Here is a 16,825-nt window from a genome sequence, read left to right on the forward strand (position 1 = left end):
AAAAAGCACTGGAGAGGGCTTATTAAAACCTAAAGTTAATTAATTTCTGCTAAGGACAGCCACACCTTTTCTAACCCCCCAGACAGGTCCCACATAGCCACCTTGTTCAAAACAAGAGCAAAGGGCATTCACTCAGAACCAGTCTTTCCTTGTAGAGTGTTCTTCCCTTCTGGCAAAGGCAGCTCCAGTTGTCACTAGTTTAACACCCACACTTGGACTGCAGACTATGGTAGCAAAAAACAGTGCATAACAGCACCCCAGGCATCTGACATCCCCAGCCTCCCACCCTACACCCCCACCACACTCCTCCTGCCCCGGTGTTGAGCCCAGCCTGGAATGGAGCAAACATCTTCACTTAAAATAAGCTCATTTCTGTTCTGTTTGATGAGACCCAGAAGTCTCATCAAATATGCATTATTTATTAGTCAAAAATCACAAGGGACAAAGGTGTTTCTTTCTCCTGGATTCTTAAAAATACACATTCCCCTTCTGAAAGTATTTCAGAAGTTATCAAGAACAATTCACTCTTTCGGCCGGGCGCGATGGCTCAAGCCTGTAATCCCAGCACTTTGGGAGGCCGAGACGGGCGGATCACGAGGTCAGGAGATCGAGACCATCCTGGCCGGGCGAGGTGGCAGGCGCTTGTAGTCCCAGCTACTCGGGAGGCCGAGGCAGGAGAATGGCGTAAACCCGGGAGGCAGAGCTTGCAGTGAGCCGAGATCCGGCCACTGCACTCCAGCCTGGGCTACAGAGCGAGACCCTGTCTTTTAAAAAAAAAAAAAAAAAAAAAATCACTCTTTCTAATATATACTTTATAAGCTAATTATTACATGTGAACTATACATCACTGAAAAATAAGGAAACAGTGAAACAGAATTTCGATGAAACGAGCTTTCTCTAAAAACAGACTTCATTTTATACTTCACACTGATACAAGTTTTTTATTGTAAAATATACATATATAAAATTTACAATTTTTGTGTTAGGTACAGTTCAATGATACTAAAAGCATTCACATTATCGTGCAGCTATCACCACATGGATCTTCAGAACTTCCATCTTCTCAAACTGAAACTCCATACCCATTACACAGTAATTCTGTCCATCCCCGACAACCACCGTTCAATCTCTATGAATTTGACTACTCTGTGTACCTCATATAAATGGAGTCATACAGTATTTATTCTTTTTTTGACTGGCTTATTTTACTTAGCATAACATCATCAAGGTTTATTCATGTAGCATGCATGTGTCAAGATTTCATTCCTTTTCAAGGTTGAATAATATTCCATTGTATGTATAAACCACAGTTTATTTATCCAGTCATCCACCCATGGACACTTGGGTTGCTTCCACCTTTGGCTGTCGTGAACTGTGCTACTCAAATCCCTGCTTTCAGTTCTGTTGGGTATACACCCAGAAGTGGAATTGCTGGAGCATATGGTGATTGTATTTTTCACTTTTTGGTGCATTGCCATACTGTTTTGCATAGCGGCTGTATCTTTTTATGTTCCCACCAGCAATGTACAAGAGTTCCAGTTTCTCTACATCCTTGCCAACACTTATTTCCTGGTTTTCTTTTAAAAATAGCCATTCTAATGAACGTGGTGTCTCATCATGGTTTGATTTTCTCTAATGATTAGTGATGTCGAACGGCTTTTCATGTGCTCATTGGCCATTTATATAACTTCCTTGAAGAAATGTCTATTCATGTCCTTTGCCCATTTTTGATTCAGGTAGTTTTGTTGTTGTTGTTATTGAGTTGTAGGAGTTCTTTACATATTCTGGATATTAAACCCTTACGAGATATGTAATTTTCAGATATTTTCTTCCATTCCATAGGTGATACCACTTTTTAAATTGTTTTCTTTAGTTTACCAAGTAATGGCATTCAGTCTTAATAAGAAGATAGATTCTCATATGTTGAATAATAGTTATTTTTTGGCCCTTCCTCAATTCATGGAGAATGTCCATTAGATTTCCTTTGAGTTCTGATTTTTGTTTTTTAATAAGTTCTTTCCAGCACTTCTGTAAACTGAATTTTTTACTACTCTTAACTGCTCAAGTTAGCCGAATGTCCACTAGGTGGTGCTCTCACTATGGCATGAAGTACTTGCATAAAACTTAAGGCAAATTCCCAAGTTATCCCGACAGGCTTTTACTTCACAAAAATATGAGATGTATGTTAATTTGAACAAATTAATCACATTTATAGAATGTTAACACAGAAGAGTCTGTTGGTTTCAACCTTCTCCTTGTAAAATGAGAAAACTGTGATCCAATGAGGGCAAATGACTTGCCCAAGATCACACACTGGTTCCTGATGGAGCCAGGATTTGATACAGGGGTTTTATTCCTCATGTGGTTCTTGATTTGCATGTTGCCACTGCTTAACTATTAACAAATCTTTTCAGAGAATCATAGAGTATGCTAGAGCCCAGCTTAGTGTAGCTTTATCCACGATACAGGAAACTGCAGATGTAGGCAAGATATTATATTGCTCTTGTGAAAGATCTTTGGATTACAGATTAGGAAAACAAAATTTCAGTAATCTACCCATTGACCTTAGGGAAATAATTTAATATTGTGACTTGGTGCCTTTATCTTTAAATTAAGAGATTGCATTCAGAGATGATCCCTAAGTTCATAGTATCATGTAGAAATTCAGTCCTTCAACCCTGAGACTGGAAGCCTGAAATTTGCCTGACTCAATCTCACTTTCTTATTTAGGAGTATAGGTTTGTATTTCGTTTTTGATCATAAAATGAATGGAACTTCCTATTAACCTTTTGTCATGGCAAGGGATAAAATCTGTCTACCAGCTCACTGCTTTAAAACTTTTTGCAACTCTTTCACTATTGTTAGTACTAAACATTCCCCCAAATCCAAGCCTTCAATGAAAACAAAACAACTAACAAAACACAACTATTTTGTAGCCATATATTGCCGAAAGAATAAGAAAAGCTCTTTTGTGGGATATTTATAGAAGCTTCCTAGAGCAGCCTGCCATGCTAATCATTTACAGACTTTCACACACTGTTTCTCACCTGTCTTCTCCCTGAGTAAACTGCCTCTGCATTACCAATGTGCTTTGCTTCTTACTCCATGTTTGTTTACAGAATCATCCCACCAGACAGGACATTTTTGACTTTGTGTTTGTACAGCTCAGTCGTATTCACAGTAACAGTTTTTATTTACTCTTGTAATGAATGTAAATAATACCTCTTCACACTTGATCCATTGCAATACAATAATCCCTCACCAAATTCATAGTTATCTTCCTGAAAAGTACAGCAGTTAGCAAAATTGCAAATGGCAAGATCTTTGTCTCACAGAAAATGGGTGGGATGAGGACAATTGAAAAGGCTTTACACTTATACTATTAATTATTTTTGTGGAGATGGGGGTCTTGCTATGTTGCCCAGCTGGTCTTGAATTCTTGGCCTCAAGTGATCCTCCAGTCTTGATCTCCCAAAGTGCTGGGATTACAGGCATGAGCCACCACACCTGGCTTTACACAAAAAAATATTATCACAACATGTAATAGTTGTGGAAGGCAAAGTGATGATAAAATCGTGCTCCCTTTACATGGGTTACCGTAACAGTACACACATTGCAATCTTGAGATTTGTTTTACAGATCATATCCTTTAAACATTTTCCAGCCAGCTCCTGGGCCTCTGGCACTTACCTTTTCCTTTGTTTTTATTATTTCAGATATCAGCAGAATATCTCTGTTCTTGTCTGGCCTTTTCACAAGTTATCTGGGGTTTAGGGCATAGTTTCCTAGGTTATGTATTGAAGGAGGAGAGCATAAGTCAGTGCAAACTCTGAACTGTGCCATAGACCTGCCACATGGTCTGCAGTAGAGGGAGCGATAATTACAGTCACGTGCTGTAGTTGTTGATGAAGGAAACCGAATTGGTGTTTAAATGTTTGGCATATAAGTAGAAAAACATATTATCTCAGAACTCTGCTTGGCAAAGGATTATCCCGTTTTTGTTTCCAGAAAAAAAATGCCTGATGTAAAATCATTTTGATATGATTGAATGTAGCAAAAACATAAAAAAAAGATTTTGGATTTGTCACGTTCATTTAACATCCAACTGTTTTATAATTCTTAAATGAAAGACAAAAATAATAGTTTGCTAAAATGTTTAAGGATATTAGAGAACTATAACATTATTTTTGCATTGAGTAGTATTATAATGGCATTCAGTTCCGGTTAACAATATTGATAGTCACAATTTGCCAGGGTGGTTTGGAATGCCATTTTTACATTGCTTATGGTGATCTGTGAAATTAGAAATATTTCTTTTCAGATGAGTCTACAGAAATTCTGCTAAGAAACTGTGTCTTTAGAGACTCATACATATTCAAATTGTTTAATATCCTAAGGATACTCTATTGAGTTCATTTGTTTATTCTTATCGGTATGTTTAGTTTAATAGACTGCTTTTAATTTTTATAAACAGGATGATTTGTTTGTTTTTTTAATTAAGCATACAGCAGACTCTTGAGAATAAGTTTGGATTATCTTTCAAATTTTTTAATATACATGTTATTTGCCTTTGCATTTGTGCTTATTTGTGTACATTTGTACAAAAACTTATGTGCAGAGATGGAAAACACTAGAAAAAACAAAATGAACATCAAGATGACTGATTCAGAAAATTACTCAAGCTCTTTAAAAATATATAAGCTACCTTTACATGTGCTGACATAGAACAGTTTTAAAAGCATATTAAGTGAAAAAAGCAAAGTATAGTCAATACATGTGCTACCATTTATCTAAAATTGTATGTACATAAATACATATATGTTTATTTGTAAATTAAATTTTTCTGAAATGATACAGGAGAAAATAGGAAACATGGATCTGAGGCAGAAGGTATTCCTACTTTGTATATATTTTGATGTTGAAATTTTCTACTATATACATGCATTTTTCATTTTTTTAATTATTATACTTTAAATTCTAGGGTACATGTGCACAACATGCAGGTTTGTTACATATGTATACATGTGCCATGTTGGTGTGCTGCACCCATTAACTCGTCATGTACATTAGGTATTTCTCCTAATGCTATCCCTCCCCCCTCCCCCCTCCCCACAATACGCCACAGTGTGTGATGTTCCCCTTCCTGTGTCCAAGTGATTTCATTGTTCAGTTCCCACCTATGAGTGAGAACATGCGGTGTTTGGTTTTCTCCTCTTGCGATAGTTTGCTGAGAATGATGGTTTCCAGCTGCATTCATGTCCCTACAAAGGACACGAACTCATCTTTTTTTATGGCTGCATAGTATTCCATGGTGTATATGTGCCACATTTTCTTAATCCAGTCTGTCACTGATGGATATTTGGGCTGACTCCAAGTCTTTGCTATTGTGAATAGTGCCGCAATAAACATACGTGTGCATGTGTCTCTGTAGCAGCATGATTTATAATCCTTTGGGTATATACCCAGTAATGAGATGGGTGGGTCAAATGATATTTCTAGTTCTAGATCCTTGAGGAATTGCCACACTGTTTTCCACAATGGTTGAACTAGTTTACAGTCCCATCAACAGTATAAAAGTGTTCCTATTTCTCCACATCCTCTCCAGCATCTGTTGTTTCCTGATTTTTTAATGATTGCCATTCTAACTGGTGTGAGATGGTATCTCATTGTGGTTTTGATTTGCATTTCTCTGATGGCCAGTGATGATGAGTGAGCATTTTTTCATGTGTCTGTTGGCTGTATGAATGTCTTCTTTTGAGAGGTGTCTGTTCATATCCTTTGCCCACTTTTTGATGGGGTTGTTTTTTTCTTGTAAATTTGTTTGAGTTCTTTGTAGGTTCTGGATATTAGCCCTTTGTCAGATGAGTAGATTGCAAAAATTTTCTCCCATTCTGCAGGTTGCCTGTTCACTCTGATGGTAGTTTATTTTGCTGTGCAGAAGCTTTTTAGTTTAATTAGATCCCATTTGTGAATTTTGGCTTTTGTTGCCGTTGCTTTTGGTGTTTTAGACATGAAGTCCTTGCCCATGCCTATGTCCTGAATGGTATTACCTAGGTTTTCTTCTAGGGTTTTTATGGTTTTAGGTGTAACATTTAAGTCTCTAAAATCCATCTTGAGTTAATTTTTGTATAAGGAGTAAGGAAAGGATCCAGTTTCAGCTTTCTACTTATGGCTAGCCAATTTTCCCAGCACTATTTATTAAATAGGGAATCCTTTCCCCATCTCTTGTTTTTGTCAGGTTTGTCAAAGATCAGATGGCTGTAGATGTGCGGTATTATTTCTTAGAGCTCTATTCTGTTCCATTGGTCTATATCTCTGTTTTGGTACCAGTACCATGCTGTTTTGGTTACTGTAGCCTTGTAGTAGAGTTTGAAGTCAGGTAGCGTGATGCCTCCAGCTTTGTTCTTTGGCTTAGGATTGTCTTGGCAATGCGGGGTCTTTTTTGGTTCCATATGAACTTTAAAGCAGTTTTTTCCAATTCTGTGAAAAAAGTCATTGGTAGCTTAATGGGGATGGCATTGAATCTATAAATTACCTTGGGCAGTATGGCCATTTTCACAATATTGATTCTTCCTATTCATGAGCATGGTATGTTCTTCCATTTGTTTGTGCCCTCTTTTATTTCACTGAGCAGTGGTTTGTAGTTCTCCTTGAAGAGGTCCTTTACATCCCTTGTAAGTTGTATTCCTAGGTATTTTATTCTCTTTGAAGCTACTGTGAATGGAAGTCCATTCATGATTTGACTGTTTGTCTGTTACTGGTGTACAAGAATGCTTGTGATTTTTGCACATTGACTTTGTATCGTGAGACTTTGCTGAAGTTGCTTATCAGTTTAAGGAGATTTTGGGCTGAGATGATGGGGTTTTCTAAATATACAATCGTGTCATCTGCAAACAGGGACAATTTGACTTCGTCTTTTCCTAACTGAATACCCTTTATTTCTTTCTCTTGCCTTATTGCCCTAGCCAGAATTTCCAACACTATGTTGAATAGGAGTGGTGAGAGAGGGCATCCCTGTCTTGTGCCAGTTTTCAAAGGGAATGCTTCCAGTTTCTGCCCATTCAGTATGATATTGGCTGTGGGTTTGTCATAAATAGCTCTTATTTTGAGATATGTTCCATCAATACTGAATTTATTGAGAGTTTTTAGCATGAAGGGCTGTTGAACTTTGTCAAAAGCCTTTTCTGCATCTATTGAGATACTCATGTGGTTTTTGTCTTTGATTCTGTTTATATGCTGGATTACATTTATTGATTTGCATATGTTGAACCAGCCTTGCATCCCAGGGATGAAGCCCACTTGATCATGGTGAATAAGCTTTTTGATGTGCTGTTGGATTCGGTTTGCCAGTATTTTATTGAGGGTTTTTGCGTCGATGTTCATCAGGGATATTGGTCTAAAATTCTCTTTTTTTGTTGTGTCTCTGCCAGGCTTTGGTATCAGGATGATGTTGGCCTCATAAAATGAGTTAGGGAGGATTCCCTCTTTTTCTATTGATTGGAATAGTTTCAGAAGGCATGGTACCAGCTCCTCCTTGTACCTCTGGTAGAGTTCGGCTGTGAATCCGTCTGGTCCTGGACTTTTTTTGGTTGGTAAGCTATTAATTATTGCCTCAATTTCAGAGCCTGCTGTCTGGTCCTGGACTTTTTTTGGTTGGTAAGCTATTAATTATTGCCTCAATTTCAGAGCCTGCTATTGGTCTATTCAGGGATTCAGTTTCCTCTAGATTTTCTAGTTTATTTGCGTAGAGGTGTTTATAGTATTCTCTGATGGTAATTTGTATTTCTGTGGGGTCAGTGGTGATATCCCCTTTATCATTTTTTATTGCATCTATTTGATTCTTCTCTCTTTTCTTCTTTATTAGTCTTGCTAGTGGTCTATTTTGTTGATCTTTTCAAAAACCAGCTCCTGGATTCATTGATTTTTTTGGAGTGTTTTTTGTGTCTCTATCTCCTTCAGTTCTGCTCTGATCTTAGTTATTTCTTGCCTTCTGCTAGCTTTTGAATGTGTTTGTTCTTGCTTCTCTAGTTCTTTTAATTGTGATGTTAGGGTGTCAATTTTAGATCTTTCCTCCTTTCGCTTGTGGGGATTTAGTGCTATAAATTTCCCTCTATACACTGCTTTAAATGTGTCCCAGAGATTCCAGTATGTTGTATCTTTGTTCTCATTGATTTCAAAGAACATCTTTATTTTTGCCTTCATTTCATTATGTACCCAGTAGTCATTCAGGAGCAGGTTGTTCAATTTCCATGTAGTTGAGTGGTTTTGATTGAGTTTCTTAGTCCTGAGTTCTAGTTTGATTGCACTGTGGTCTGAGAGACAGTTTGTTATAATTTCTGTTCTTTTATATTTGCAGAGGAGTGCTTTGCTTCCAACTATGTGGTCAATTTTGGAATAAATGCAATGTGGTGCTGAGAAGAATGTATATTCTGTTCATTTGGGGTAGAGAGTTCTGTAGATGTCTATTAGGTCCACTTGGTGCAGAGTTGAGTTCAATTCCTGGATATCCTTGTTAACTTTCTATCTTGTTGATCTGTCTAATATTGACAGTGGGGTGTTAAAGTCTGCCATTATTATTGTATGGGAGTCTGAGTCTCTTTGTAAGTCTCTAAGGACTTGCTTTATGAATCTGGGTGCTCCTGTATTGGGTGCATATATATTTAGGATAGTTAGCTCTTCCTGATGAATTAATCCCTTTACCATTATGTAATGGCCTTCTTTGTCTCTTTTGATCTTTGATGGTTTAAAGTCTGTTTTATCAGAGACTAGGATTGCAACCTCTGCTTTTTTTTGTTTTCCATTTGCTTGGTAGATTTTCCTCTATCCCTTTATTTTGAGCCTATGTGTGTCTCTGCATGTGAGATGGGTCTCCTGAATACAGCAAACTAATGGGTCTTGACTCTTTATCCAATTTGCCAGTCTGTGTCTTTTAATTGGACCATTTAGTCTATTTACATTTAAGGTTAATATTGTTATGTGTGAACTTGATCCTGTCATCATGATATTAGCTGGTTGTTTTGCTCGTTAGTTGATGCAGTTTCTTCCTAGCATTGATGGACTTTACATTTTGACATGTCTTTGCAATGGCTGGTACCTGTTGTTCTTTTCCATGCTTAGTGCTTCCTTCAGGATCTCTTGTAGGGCAGGCCTGGTGGTGACAAAATCTCTAAGCATTTGCTTGTCTGCAAAGGATTTTATTTCTCCTTCACTTATGAAACTTAGTTTGGCTGGATATGAAATTCTGGGTTGAAAATTCTTTAAGAATGTTGAATATTGGCCCCCACTCTCTTCTGGCTTGTAGAGTTTCTTCTGAGAGATCTGCTGTTAATCTGATGGGCTTCCCTTTGTGTGTAACCCGACCTTTCTCTCTGGCTGCCCTTAACATTTTTTCCTTCATTTCAACTTCGGTGAATCTGACAATTATGTGTCTTGGAGTTGCTCTTCTCGCGGAGCATCTTTGTGGCATTCTTTGTATTTCCTGAATTTGAATGTTGGCCTGCCTCACTAGGTTGGGGAAGTTCTCCTGGATGATATCCTGCAGAGTGTTTTCCAACTTGGTTGCATTTTCCCCATCACTTTCAGGCACACCAATCAGACGTAGATTTGGTCTTTTCACATAATCCCATATTTCTTGGAGGCTTTGTTCATTTCTTTTTACTCTTTTTTCTCTACACTTCTCTTCTCACTTCATTCATTTGACCTTCAGTCACTGATACTCTTTCTTCCAGTTGATCGAGTCGGTTACTGAAGCTTGTGCATTTGTCACGTAGTTCTCGTGTCATGGTTTTCATCTCTATTAGTTCTTTTAAGGTCTTCTCTGCATTGATTATTCTAGTTATCCATTCATCCATTCTTTTTTCAAGGTTTTTAGTTTCTTTGCACTGGTTACGTAGTTCCTCCTTTAGCTCTGAGAAGTTTGATCGACTGAAGCCTTCTTTCAACTCGTCAAAGTCATTCTCCATCCAGCTTTGTTCCGTTGCTGGCGATGAACTGCATTCCTTTGGAGGGGGAGATGCACTCTGAGTTTTTGAATTTCCAGCTTTTCTGCACTGCTTTTTCCCCATCTTTGTGGTTTTATCTGCCTTTGGTCTTTGATGATGGTGACATACTGATGGGGTTTTGGTGTGGGTGTCCTTTCTGTTTGTTGGTTTTCCTTCTAACAGTCAGGACTCTCAGCTGCAGGTCTGCTGGAGTTTGTTTGAGGTCCACTCCAGACCCTGTTTGCCTGGGTATCAGCAGCAGAGGCTGCAGAAGATAGAATATTGCTGAACAGCGAGTGTTGCTGTCTGATTCTTGCTCTGAGAGCTTCGTCTCTGGGGTGTACCCAGCCGTGTGAGGTGTGAGGTGTCAGTCTGCACCTAGTTGGGGATGTCTCCCAGTTAGGCTACTCAGAGGTCAGGGACCCACTTGAGCAGGCAGTCTGTCCGTTCTCAGATCTCAACCTCCATGCTGGGAGAACTACTGCTCTCTTCAAAGCTGTCAGACAGGGACATTTACATCTGCAGAGGTTTCTGCTGCTTTTTGTTTAGCTATGTCCTGTCCCCAGAGGTGGAGTCTACAGAGGCAGGCAGGCCTCCTTGAGCTGTGGTGGGCTCCACCGAATTCGAGCTTCCCAGTGGCTTTGTTTACCTACTTAAGCCTCAGCAGTGGCGGACACCCCTCCCCCAGCCTCGTGCCACCTTGCAGTTATATCTCAGACTCCTGTGCTAGCAATGAGGGAGGCTCCGCAGGCGTGGGACCCTCCGGGCCAGGTGTGGGGTATAATCTCCTGGTGTGCCGTTTGCTAAGACCCTTGGTAAAGTGCAGTATTAGGGTGGGAGTTACCCGATTTTCCAGGTGTTGTGTGTCTCAATTTCCCTTGGCTAGGAAAAGGAATTCCCTTCCCCTTGTGCTTCCCACATGAGGCGATGCCTTGCCCTGCTTCAGCTCTCGCTAGTTGGGCTGCACCTGTGGACCAGCACTGACTGTCCAACGTGCCCCAGTGAGATGAACCTGGTACCTCAATTGAAAGTGCAGAAATCACCCATCTTCTGTGTCACTTACACTGGGAGATGGAGGCTGGAGCTGTTTCTATTCCCATTTTTCATTTTTTAAATTAGCAATTTAGTTCAGAAATTAGTAACCACTAAAACACAGGTATGTCAAATGGCATTTGTGCCATTTAAATATACATGTCGTTTTTCTTATTAATACTGTGTCAATGTATTATTTGAGGTTGTTTTAGAATATTTGTGATGTTGTACCAGGCTTTCAATTTAGTTGTTGTTTCAGCCCTTATATGTTGATGCCTGTGTTGAGTAACCTTGAGGAAAATCATGTCAAAAACTCATACAGCCTGTATTCAAAGGTTAATTTGAGGAAAAACTAATTTGAAAATGGGTAAAAATAAAACAGAAAGCAAATGTAGGACAAATGTCTTTGCATGGCACAGCACACAGAGAGTTAAAGATGGCCCCACCACTGGAGAAAGCAGTCCTTTGTACTTGAGGTTTCCAGATAAACTTTTTTCTGACTTAAACTTAGCTTAAATTCATATAATATTTTTAGACTTTAGTGTTTAATCAAGAAGCATTATATTAATAGTTGGGATGATTGATGTACCTGTTAGAATTTTCTTTTTGCTTTCAGGAGCATATCTGGATTTAGCAGGCTTTAAAATTTCAAAGCAGTTAAAATGTGCATGATATTCATATGTTGGGGAGGATCCTGTTAAGTTCTCTCAATTGGGAGAAACTAAAGAAGGACTTTCCGTGTTGCTAGAACTGGATATTGGACTGCTGAAAATTGAAAGACCAATTGATATACCAATGGGAGGTTTGTGTGCAGTCAGTGAAACTGGAGAAATTTATGTTATTAATGGACTTACATAGCTATTGGAAGCCAGAAAGTTATGGTGGATGTGGTTCTTACAGAGTTGATAGGCAAGACACACTATATTGGGAGCACTATCGTGATAGCTGATGGTTTGGTAACATTAATAATAGTAAAAACATGTTATAGTGGGTGTTTTTTATGTTAGCACGAATTGGAGACCTAAGCCAGTAAAAGCAGATACTGGGCTCTAAGAGATATCGATGTGAAAGACATATTCGTAGTTTTATTTCTAACACGAAGCATTAATAAGCTAGGGGGAAGAAGGAGGGAGAGAGAGAATGACTTAGTCAACTTGAGCATAATGGTGGAAGTATAGGTGGAGATTTTTAAGCTAGTACAAAGTTAATGATTATTTGCAGATCTGGTGAAGGTTAGATATGAGGCTAGCTGAAAGTGACATAAATGAGTATAGTCATCATAGGTTTTTAAGGATGGTTGCCTTGCTGGTTTAGAAAAAATAAAAAAGTTGGGGTCTTGTTTGTAGTGCTTATGGGGATAGATTCTTATCTATTTGGAAGACAGTTATAACAAATTTTCAGCAGTTTATGTTTGAGTACAAGCAGGACTTAACTCGAAAGTTCTAGTTCATAGGAATAATTTCATGAGACGTCTTTTCCTTTCCAGAATCTCATCAACTGAGGTAGGCACCTGAACTTTCAAATATGAACTCAATCCTTTAATTTAAGGATTTGATCCCTAGTAAATGCCAAAAGCTCCAAGTAGAGATAACAAGCTGTTATCAGTGTAAATGAAAGCTATGGAAGGCATAATGAAAGCAAACCTGAAGGAACAGAGTGCTGATTAGGGTGGGATTGGAAAGGTCTCATGGGAACAAGAATAACAATGAGTCATAGCATTTTAGAGCCAGAAAGGATTTTAGTTACCTTTCTCATTTTACAGATAAGGAAACCTGAAGTTCAGAAACATGGAGAAATGAGGCTACCATATCCTTCTAAGTAAAATGTTTGCTTAAAGAATGTATTAGTCAGGGGATAACTCAGCTGCTATAACAAAGAGTCCTGAAAATACAGTGGTTTCAAGAATGCAGATGTGCATTTCTCTGTTAAGGAAGCAATCCAGTTCAGCAGAGCAACTCTGCCCCCTGTGGCCAGTCAGGAACCCAGGTTCTCTCAAGTCATTGTGCTACCATTCCCTAGGCCATGGTTATCACCTTGCTCATATTCCATTTGTAAGAACTTACTAACCTGCCCACCTGTAACTTCAAAGAATGCTTCCACGTGGCATCTGGCTGGGAAGTCATTTATCTGGCTATAATTCTACTAGAGGACAAAGGAGAAACACATCTGGATGGACAGTGAGTAGTCTGTGCCATAGGGGCAGACCAGACTTTCAGTCAGGTTGCTGTCTGCAGTTATGGCTTTTCAGAAATTCACGACCATACCACATGATTCCCACCCAGCTTGTAATTATGTTGTATTAGGGTTCTCTAGAGGGACAGAATTAATAGGATAGATGTATACATAAAGGGGAATTTATTAAGGAGTATTAACTCACACAGTCACAAGGTGAGGCCCCACAATAGGCCGCCTGCAGGCTTAGGAGCAAGGAAGCCAGTCTGAGTCCCAAAAGCTGAAGAATTTGGAGTCTGATGTTCGAGGGCAGGAAGCATCCAGCACAGGAGAAAGATGTAGGCTCAGAGGCTAAGCCAGTCTAGTCTTCCGTGTTCTTCTGCCTGCTTTTATTCTGGCTGCACTGGCAGCTGATTAGATTGTGCCTCAGCCACCCAGACTGAGGATGGGTCTGCCGTTCCCATTCCGCTGACTCAAATGTTAATGTCCTTTGGCAACACCATCACAGACACACCCAAGAACAGTACTTTGCATCCTTCAATCCACTCAATATTAACTGTCACAAATCCACCCGTTGTCAATTTGAACCCATACACATCTGAAATCATACATAATCTTCAAATAAAGACAATACTAAGGTCATAATTATGCCTAACGTAATACAACTCTCCTTCATACAACCAGAAATGCACCAGTCCTCAACCCAAATGCTGTTACATAAAGTTAACAATACTTAAATGCTGATATGAAGTCAGTAAATCTTATGTCACATGATAAAGGAAAAAGGAAATAAAATAATTTCTTAGTACAGGTGCATACATGCGCAAACATGTTCTTACCAAAATAAGGAAGGAAATACTCATGACATTTGTCCTTGAAGTTTGTTTTTTAAAAAAAATTATGAGTACATAGTAGGTATATATATATTTATAGGGCACATGACACATTTTGATATAGGCATGCAGTGTATAATAATCACATTAGGGTAAGTGAGATATCCACCTCAAGCATTTAATGTATTTAACTAAAATACCTTTAGTTATCTTAAAATGTAAAATAAACTGTTGACTGTAATTGCCCTGATGTGCTATCAAATACTAGATCTTATTCATTTTATCTAACTATATTTTTGTACCCATTAACGACTTCCCCCAACCCCACTACCCTTTCCAGCCTCTAATAGCCATCATTTTGCTGTCTCCATTAATTTGTTTAATTTTTAGCTCTTACAGATGCATAAGAATATGCAAAGTTTATCTTTCTATGCCTGCTTATTTAATATAATGTCCTCCAGTTCCATCCATGTTGTTGCAAATGACAGGATCTCATTCTTTTTTAAGGCACAGTAGTACTCCATTGTGTATATGTACCACATTTTCTTCATCCATTTGTCTGTTAAGAGAAACTTAAGTTGCTTCCACATCTTGGCTGTTTTGAATAGTGCTGCAATAAACATGGAAGTGAAGATATCTTTTTGATATACTGATTTTCCTTCTTTTGGGTATATACCCAGGAGTTGCATTGCTGGATCATATGGTAGCTCTATTTTTAGTTGTTTGAGGAACCTCCATACTGGTTATATCTCCATAGTGGCTGTGCTAATTTACATTCCTACCAATAGTGCACGAGGGTTCTCCACAACCTCTCCAGCATTTGTTATTGCCTGTGTTTACGGGCCTCTTAAGATAATGTACTTGGCAGGTCTTGAAACCACCTTTCCTATTAATGACTCCTCTTGATCCCCAACTCCTAGTGCAGAACACTTATATAACAAAATATTACCTGGTCATGACAGGATCGCATTATAACTGCTCAGGACCACATTATATCTGTCATGAGGTTCTGTTAATACACCCAGGGCTGGGAGTGTGATTATGACAGAACAAGGGAATCTGCAGCTCATAAATGCCTTTTTGCTCTGTTTACTGGAATCATTAAAAGAAACATAGCTGTTATGATGTGGGAACTTGTTATGAGTGTTAAATGAGATAATACATATAAAACACCTACTTAGTTTGTCAAGAAGTACAGATGGAGTGCCCCAGGAGCTATGTTAGATGCTTGGGATGCTAGTGAACAGGGTATTTCCCCTGTTCTTAAGAAGCCCCTGGCCCACTCAGGGAGACACTAAAGTGGCAGCCAGAATGCAGCGTGACAGGAAGGCATTTTCATAGCAGTAAGTACAGGTGCTGTGGGGACAGAAACCTGTCTTGGGAGAGAATCAGTCTTGAGGAAGGCCTGCCTATGTGATGCCTACAGTAGCAACAAAGAGACTCCAAGGGGCCATCCACACTGAGGCTAACTCAGAGGGGCCTTGAGTGCTCCTTTTAATTTGGTTTCTTTACACTTCTCCAGCATCACTTTCAACAGTCCCGTCATCAAAGCTTACAGAGAAAAGACTCAGATTTTGCTTTCAAAAGAAGTTTCTTCCCTCAACTTTATCATCCCAACACACAAACAAGAGAAAGTGATTTTAAAGATGCTATCCTGACAGGCAAGCAAGTACACAGTGTAATTTAATATCGTTAAATATTCCACTGTCTTATGAGCTTTTTAATTAATTCAAGTATATGGGTTTTTCAAGGGAGACTAGCCAGTGCCTTTTCTGTTGTTCATATTGTGCAATAATGGGCTTAGGTAGCATGCTGGAGAATAATACTCATGATCCACAGGTAGATACCAAATTAGTATTTCGAGAACTTTCTAGGGAAAATGGAGAAATTTTTTTACATCGTGTTATTTATCATGCTATACTTCCTCTGTCACCCTCAATCATATCAACACATGCCTGAGGATTCTTAGGAATATGTTTATGGGCCTAATATCAGACATCCTTGACTCTGTGAAAGGTTAGTTGTTCACTAACTAAAAAGAAGCTCTTAGTCTTACTCTTCATCAGTCCAAAGGCAGTGGTATCCATAGAGCTATCTGGAAGGAAAGCAACCATGACTGAGTACTTCACAAAAGGACTGTTTATCATCTTAAACCTCAGAAAACATGTTAGATGCTGATAGACGTAAATGCTAAGATGTGCCTTCTGTAGCTATTTCATATCTTACCCTGAACCTTTTTCTTCAGGGTGTGTGTGTGCGTGCGTGCGCATGTGCATGTGTGTGTGTGTGTTTGTGAATGAGTATACCACCTCCCGATGATCATACTGAAGAACATTTGCTTTGGGTATGTGTCTGAGCCATGTGTCTTCAAAATTGAACTTATATCCCATTTATGAAAAAACTCAATGAAACCAACTAAATCTTTTTTTTTTTTTTTTTTTTTTTGAGACGGAGTCTTGCTCTGTCACCCAGGCTGGAGTGCCGTGGCATGATCTCAGCTCACTGCAAGCTCTGCTTCCTGGGTTCATGCCATTCTCCTGCCTCAGCCTACCGAGTAGCTGGAACTACAGGTGCCCGCCACCACGCTCGGCTACTTTTTTTGTATTTTTAGTAGAAACAGGGTTTCACCATGTTAGCCAGGATGGTCTCAATCTCCTGACCTCACGATCTGCCCGCCTCGGCCTCCCAAAGTGCTGGGATTGAAGCCAACTAAATCTTTATCAAAAAGAATGTTAATTTTGAAATTGCTCTAAATTTAAAGTCACTTGGGGAGAAATAAAATTCACAGGCATACAGAATAACGTCTGT

General features: G+C 39.0%; 1 protein-coding gene across 1 annotated transcript in view; it reads left to right on the top strand.

The window, feature by feature from the left end:
• Nucleotides 1–16,825, top strand: part of GNAQ (G protein subunit alpha q) — a 323,471-nt gene that overhangs the window by 271,256 nt on the left and 35,390 nt on the right. The gene's annotated exons all lie outside the window — the stretch shown is intronic.

The sequence above is a fragment of the Chlorocebus sabaeus genome, chromosome 12, assembly GCF_047675955.1.
Source record: "Chlorocebus sabaeus isolate Y175 chromosome 12, mChlSab1.0.hap1, whole genome shotgun sequence".
NCBI lineage: Eukaryota > Metazoa > Chordata > Mammalia > Primates > Cercopithecidae > Chlorocebus > Chlorocebus sabaeus.